The following is a 7,785-nucleotide window of genomic DNA, read 5'->3' on the forward strand; positions in this document are numbered from 1 at the left end:
TGTGTCTGATGCACTGGCAATGGCCGGTGCCAGCCTAATGTGGCGTGAGACACTCGTCATTGAGAGCAAGTGCTACTTCCTGGGTAGCTTCAGATGAATTAGTTAGCAGGGACTGGATTGTCTGAAAGAGGATAAGTGAAGCTTTGTTCTTTTTTTTTTTTTCCTTCTTTATGTTCTTGTTTTCTCTTCTAGGGTCTCTTGCTTTTGTCGCACCCCACCCCTCTTCCTTACTCTCACCTCCTTTCCTGTTCTCTAAATCGTCTCCCTTTCCAGTCCTCTCTTCCTCCTCACCTCCTCTCCTCTCTTCACTCCTCCTCCCCTCCTCTCCTCCCCTCTCTGGTAATCTCCTCTCCTCTCTTCACCCATCATTTCCTCTCCTCTTTTCACCCCTCTTTACCGCCAATCTCCTCCAATCCTCCAACCTCCTCTCTTCCCCTCACAATCTCTGCTCCCCATCTCTCCTCTCATATCCTGTCCCCTCCTCTCCTCTCCTCTCCCCTCCTTTTCTCTCATCTCCTGTCCTGTCCTGTCCTGTCCTCTCTTCTCCTCTCCTCTCCTCTCCTCTCCTCTCCCCTCCTTTTCTCTCCTCTCCTCTCCTCTCCTCTCCTGTCCTTTCCTGTCCTGTCCTGTCCTGTCCTGTCCTCTCCTCTCCCCTCCTCTTCTCTCCTCTCCTCTCCTCTCCTCTCCTGTCCTGTCCTGTCCTGACCTGTCCTGTCCTGTCCTCTCCTCTCCTCTCTTCTCCTCTCTTCTCCTCTCCTCTCCTGTCCTGCCCTGTCCTCTCCTCTCCCTTTCAGTGGAGTGAGAGTCCTTATCAGTGTGGTAATCAGAGATCAAGGGTTGCTTGTCTTGGGCTTCTGGTTCCCCTCTAGGTTACTGCTTTTCTCACTCAGCCATGAAAGGCTACAGGGGCCAGACCATAATACTGGCTGGTGTGTCTATTCTACCAGTCCACAGGCTTGCTTCTGGTATTGGAGCTGAAACTCATGTTAGTCATTGAGTGCCCTGTATTAACTTACAGGAATGTTGCTTTTCTACCTAAGAAGGCACACTAACACAATATCCTTTTCATGTAGGCTTGTTTTTGTCTGAAGGCCACTCGATTTGATGAATGCTTAGGGTGCGACGTGTAATGTGATAGTTTTAATAGTTTCTTGTGTTTAGCTCTTTTTAAAGCTTGCGTGCATGTATGAATGAAATATCACGTTTCTTGCAGGAAATTGTATGAGGGGGGAGGGGGGGTGGGGTGCGGGCGGGGGGTAAAAGCACTTTAAACTAAACAATAATTTTGAACGTGACCTATCCTACCATAAAAATTATTTACTAGACAGATGTTTGGAGTCTTGTAGCCTTGTTTTTTTTCCTCCAGGCTGCACCTGGAGAGGGCTGCAGCTTGAGACTAACGTGCGTGTCTAATAACTTGTGTCCCGAGTAGCCCTGGAGCCTGGCGGGGAAGCACCTGTCTGGAACAATACGGACTCACAACGCACTGGCTTCTGTCTGTTGTGAGGCAAATTGAGAATATAGCATGACACACAGCTTTTATTACGTTTTCTACAAAATATTGATCTAGCGTGTAAATGAAGAGCCATCCGTGTGCATTACTGGTTGGGAAAGGCATCTGCTGTGTCGGTCTCATTCAAATGAGACCATTTCTTAAATGAGTAGAGAGGATGTGACCGCTGTTTATCTACAGCCCAGGGATGGGAAGCCAGGTCCTTGAACGGCCCCTGCAGACCGCTGTAGGATGTCTCAGGAATGTGTGATTTGTCATTTTGGAGGCTAGGGGTCTCTAAATCAAAACAATAACGCGTATTTGAATGACCTTGCGAAGCAGCGTGGGATCCTGAGAGTTTTTGTTTATAGGAAACACAATTGATCACAGATGGAGTCATGCTCTCGGACGGATACTTTTTTTAATATAAAATGACCTGCCAAAATGATTTTATATGTAATATGTCATTTGTTACATATTATCACTTGAAGAGAGACATCAGAAGACAAACAATTGTTTGGTTCTAGATAAAGGTCTGGGTGTACCTGGAACTTTAAGGACTGAACTAAGGTTTACGAGGGCCCTGAGTAGTGGCCATTCATGACTTAAGAGTTTGAATTCTTGAACTTAAGCTTAACCTTGACATATTTTTGGTAATGGCAGGCAACTCAAATAAAACAATTATATATATATATATATATATATATATATATATATACACATAAAGTTTATGAAATATTTTGGTATTATAACTTTTCAAAGTTTTGGTTAAGACAGTCGTCCTCCTGTTTAAATGCATTATGAGTTATACAAGGGACTATAGTGTCACACACTACGAATTTAGCTGGAAAAAGTATGTCATCCAGGTACTTGATACTTGATAGGTACTTGAATGATACAGTTTTTTTAATACTGTACGTTAATATAATTTCAGTTACATTGCTCACTTTTCTTGCCTGCTGTATGCTAGTGTGGGGATTCGGATTCAGCCCCTGACTCTGGTCTTTTGAATGTTATACTCTACATGTGTTGGGTCCCAGGTCTGTGTGCTCTTAGATTGTGGTCAGCTTTTCTGTGTTTTTTTGGGGTTTTGTGTCTTAACTTAGCTTAAATCTTGTATTTTTTGCGTGCGCTATCACTGCCGCCTGACCAATACGATTTCTCTGTCTCTTTTTCGCCGTGACTGGGGCGTGTGCAAAACTGACAAGCTATTGTCACACGGAGGCATTCCTGCTGCTTGCTTAAGATTTAGACACACGGATAACTCAACACGCACTCGCCTCGACAGCTTGTCTCGCGATGTCATCGGTCCCCGTTCGGACGCCTGAACTGGATAGACCTGTCGCGCTTTCTTTTTTTTTTTTTTCCCCTCTCCCTATTTTAGTTCTGTCAGATTGTGTTATTTTATCTCACCTGCTGTCTTGCGTCTGCAGCTGCTCCTCGCGTGTTGTTCTGCCTTCGCACCAGCTCAACTCCCGTCTGCCCGCCCGTCTCATTATCTCCTCTGGAAGACCGTGGTGATTTATGACTATACGGTCGTGCTCGGTGTCATGGCCGCGTAGGGAGCGTTTATGGGGCTTATAGTAGACTCAAGGTCTTCAATAGAAGGTATAAATCCAACGTAAGGCCCTGGACCTCACAGCTGATGTTTGACCTCAGTTTAGATCAGATGGTGGGGGGGGGGGGGGGGGGGGGAGAAGAGAGATCGGATCGATTAAGCCCACCTCCGTCTTCAGGGGGTTCACTTGTTATTGACGAGCTAGGTTAATCCAGGGATAACCACTGCATGCATGTAGTGGCTTAGCTGTGGAAGTGGAGGCCATAGAGTGAGAGGACAAAATATTGAGTATGGAAGCTCAGTGAGACTTGAGCTGCATTAAAAATGCATCACGTTGTCAGCATTTTTGGCATCCCTAAAAGCTTATAAATGAATGTGAAGACATGGCATGTCATTGTGTGATGCAATTAATCATGTTGTTGCAAAATAGCCTATTTATGATTAATATTATTGTCATTATTTCATTATGAACAGCCTTTCCCTATTGGTTTTAACTAACTTTGGCAAACCTAGTCTTAAACATGCCTTGTTCCACTCTGCACCCTGCATTGATAGAAGCACTATTTGTGGGTGATTAGATAAGTGAAGACATTTCTTCCACTACGATGCTGCGTAGTACGGTTAGGCCTTCACTGATTGGACGAAACACTTTCAGAACACTGAAGCAGCCAAAGGGCTTGGAATGTAGGCTTAACTCAGTGTGACATTGGCTCTTGGCTGGAGCTCCTGGTCTCCTGTCTGATCAAAAAGTGAGGAGCAGGATCATATCAGATCTGTTTTCCAATGAAACCCGACCTTTAATCCCCAAAGAAGGCCAATATCAATTCACTGGTGGGGAGCTGGGCACTGTCTTTAGCTAGTTTTATATAGGCTACGCCCTCACAGCCAGCACAAGCCTCCATTTGAAAGGTTTCCTATAGGCCTACTCGTACGTTTCTTTCTATTAATGAAACTATCCACAGATATGTGTAATGTTTAGTTTGGGATGTAAAGAGGGGAAAGTGGAAATCGTTTTAATGATCCTAATCATCAGGGATTTTTTTTTTCTCTATAAAAGGCTTTTTAAAGGTTGAATAACATTTGGCAGTGAGCAACAGTAGCCTCTGTGTCTTCCTAGCCATTCTGCTGCGGGCACTGCCCAAATGGTGGGGGAAACCGGGGGGGCTGAGCAGTCTCATGTTTGCATGGGAGAAGTTATTGTTATGTCTACGCTGTGGAGCTGTACCCTATATCCTCCCTCCTTCACTCCTTTACTCTCAGTTTCCCCCAGCACCCCGACTTTTCATACCCTCATAGCGCTATTTCTATAGTTTGCTTGATGGAAATATAGTTCACACCTGCATAAAAATATATCTCATCATTGCCAGCCAGATGTATTGGAAGTCAATAAACTGGAGAATCGATCGATGATCCTATGCTTGCCTAACATTCAGGCACCGAGACAGACTTATACACTGACTAGCATTGCAGCATTGAGTGTGTCAGGTTTCATCGTATTCTACGGGAATGAGAATATTTTTCTCTTTTTTCTTCTGTAAATTAACAGTAGATACCCGTATCTTAGAAAATATATATAAAGTTGATATACTGTAGCAGCTGGTGGATGTTGGCCGACTAAAAACGTAAAAAAAATTCCTGAGACACACTTTCAAGTTTCCAGAGGGTTTTAAAGGTGGTTGGTACGAAATTTCTCATCTGTTAAAGACATAATTGGCAGGAAACTGCTGTTAAAAATACATACAAATACATACGTTTGATTATCTTTCCATCATCATTAGCAGCCAAGATTCTACCTTTAATCACTGTGTGAAATCTACCTTGACCTTTACTTTATAAAATCTCCATAATAGGATTGAGATTGGATGCAAATGGCTGAATACTACTAGCTAGCAAGGATAAGAAGCCGAAGGAAGCAACTCAAGCATGGAAAGTGTTTATGCTTCCAAATCCATCTTAGCAAAAAGGATTTGGATGAAATCCAGGAGGATCATAGTGCAAATGTGATGGTTTCTTCCTCGGGATAGGTGTAGTACTAATATTATTCTTGTCAGTGCATTAAAAGATAACTTGGACAGAGATGTTGCGTGGTTAATGCTGCTGAGCTGTGTCTGGACTATCTCTCTCTCGTCCTAAAAGCTCAGTGTGGACAAGGAAGATTCAAGAACAGAAGCCGGTGTGAAGCATTTAAATGTGTGCATGGTTGTGTGTGGTGAATGTGTGTTTTTTTTTATTTAGTGCACTATGGTTACTAAAAACCCATTACATGTAATGCCTCACATTAACACACAGCAGTGATTGTGAGGTGCTCTGATTGGTTTAGTAGCTCAGCTCACTTTATCTTTGAGGACCACCTGAGGGTCAAACCAGCAACCCTTCTGGCTGCACGCACACACACGGCAAATGCAAACACGTCGCACACACGAAAAAAAAGTTAAATTAAATCAAAAAATCTATTGTTTAAAAAGCTAATTTTAAACAACTAATGAATGTAGATTTCATTGTGTGTATGATGAGATGGTGTACATGATGCATTGTATATTCGATTGTAATGCCCACTGGAGAGGAAAAAACAAATTTCCTCTCTCAATATCATCTAACAAAAACTTGTTATTCAATAATACACATCTGCACTTATTGGAATAGTACATAAAACAGACAAATTAAATCAAATACAGTACAGATCTCTTGTATAGAAAGGTACTTTAAGTCTGAGCCCGGCGGGGTAAGTAAGCCATTTCTGCAGAGGGCACTGCCCCTAGCCTAGCCTAGCTGCTGTTATCTGGGGCTAGGTGTGTATCCGAGTGAGGCTGTGTATTTGTTGTTCCCTGCGGAGGTGAGGAGAGAAGGTACAGGAGCCTGAAGGTTAAAATATTAATAGAGGATGATAAATTCATGTGACTGGTGCCGGGGAACACTGCAGAGTGTGTAGCTTGTTCTGTCTTCTTTATCCTGTGCGTGTCTCTCTCTCTCTCACAAGTAAAGTTGCATCTCCAACTTCGAATCAGTATGCATTCAAATGCATGTTTTGAAATCTGGATCCACTCGCTCACGTGATCAGCTATGCACACTTGGAAACGTGTTGCGCTTGAGCGACTTGCATGTAATCAAAATTTGACGTGTGGTCGTTGTCCGTACTTTAAGAGTAGCTCCTCACAGTAATGTCTTTTGATGTATGGAGCAATGTGGTGGTGGTTGGTGGGGAAGTATAGGGCCTCCTACCGCCCTGTGGTCATAGCGTACTGGGTGTGTCCATCCTGGTGTGTACTAGAGTTTAGTGCATTGTTCCTGGTCATTTATTCATAGCTCTGAAGGGAGGGGGGGGTGTCCCTGTGTTTCCATCTATTTTTCATTAAAGAAAGCATAAATCACCCACAGCAGTGGGTTTATGTTCATACGTTGATGAATACTGCATGGGGCGTCCTTTATGTACGGCTCATTGTACCCTTGTTTACTGTTTCCCGTGGAACACTTTGTTCCTCGTCTGTAGCCAATACTGACGGACGGACACAATCCCAGGACCGTCAAAGTCTCCCCTCGTTCCGTTGCGAGAGGACAGGTTTCCACGAGGGACAAAGGGCTCCGCTAATAGCCGAGAGGGGTGGAAGAAGGAAGATATGTCTGACCTGTTGGACTGGTCCCAGTAGCTCCCAGTCTGATGAAAGACAGACACGTCTATCGCTCACCGGCTTCCATTATCGTTGGTTTTTGACAGTGTGTGTGTGTTTGTGTGTGTGTGTGTGTGTGTGGTGTGTCTGAGTGTGTGTGTGTGTGTGTGTGTGTGTGTGTGTGTGTGTGTGTGTGTGTGTGTGTGAGTGTGTGTGTGAGTGTGTGTGCATGTGTTCGACCTTACTATCTCACACTGCTCCCCTTGACTTGGTCGGAGAGATGGAAAAAAAAGAAAAATGAAAATGTTTGTTCATGTCATTTATTCAGTGAGAATCTTTAATTAATTCCATTCTAATGCTGAAGCTTTTGAAGAGTAATTTACAGCTGATGCTTCCCCCTTTAATGAATCACTTTTTTTTTGTCAAAAATCATTTCCTCATCACCACACACTCTACTTTGCATCACAGATGTCTCATTGGGTCCCTTCCCTTCATCACAACCCATCCATCATCTCTGTATGGTGTGAACCGTAGCTTGAGTCAGTAGTAGCTGGGTTGGATGAGGACGGAGGCTAACAGCTGCAGACCGTCCTATTGTACAAAGCAGGGGTGGGGCGGTAGTCACGTCGTGGCCGATAACTAACTTGGGTCTTCTCCTGCTTGTGGACGGTTCTTGCGGAGACAAATCCGCTCATTTAGGGGATTATGTTCCCAAGCCTGGGGAGATCCACACGGGAGTAGGTGGAGGTCAGAGGGAGAGACAGAGACACACAGACAAATACAGAGAGCGCGCGCGCGCGCGCGCGAGAGAGAGAGAGAGAGAGAGAGAGAGAGAGAGAGAGAGAGAGAGAGAGAGAGAGAGAGAGAGAGAGAGAGAGAGAGAGAGAGAGAGAGAGAGAGAGAGAGAGGTATGTGTAAGAATGTAAAGAGTGCTTTACATTGAGTGGGGAGGGGGGGCGCTACTACTTGGAGAGGAAATTGAGTGGTTGGCAGGTGGTGGTGGGGTGGTTCTTCTGTGTGTGTGTGTGTGTGTGTGTGTGTGCGTGTGTGTGTGGTTGGAGGAGGGGGGTTGGGGGCCGGTGTAGAGTAGAAACCTGGCAGTAGGAGCTTGAGAAGGCGACTGGATGGGT

This window comes from Micromesistius poutassou (genome assembly GCF_964030765.1).
Source record: "Micromesistius poutassou genome assembly, chromosome: 13".
Taxonomy (NCBI): domain Eukaryota; kingdom Metazoa; phylum Chordata; class Actinopteri; order Gadiformes; family Gadidae; genus Micromesistius; species Micromesistius poutassou.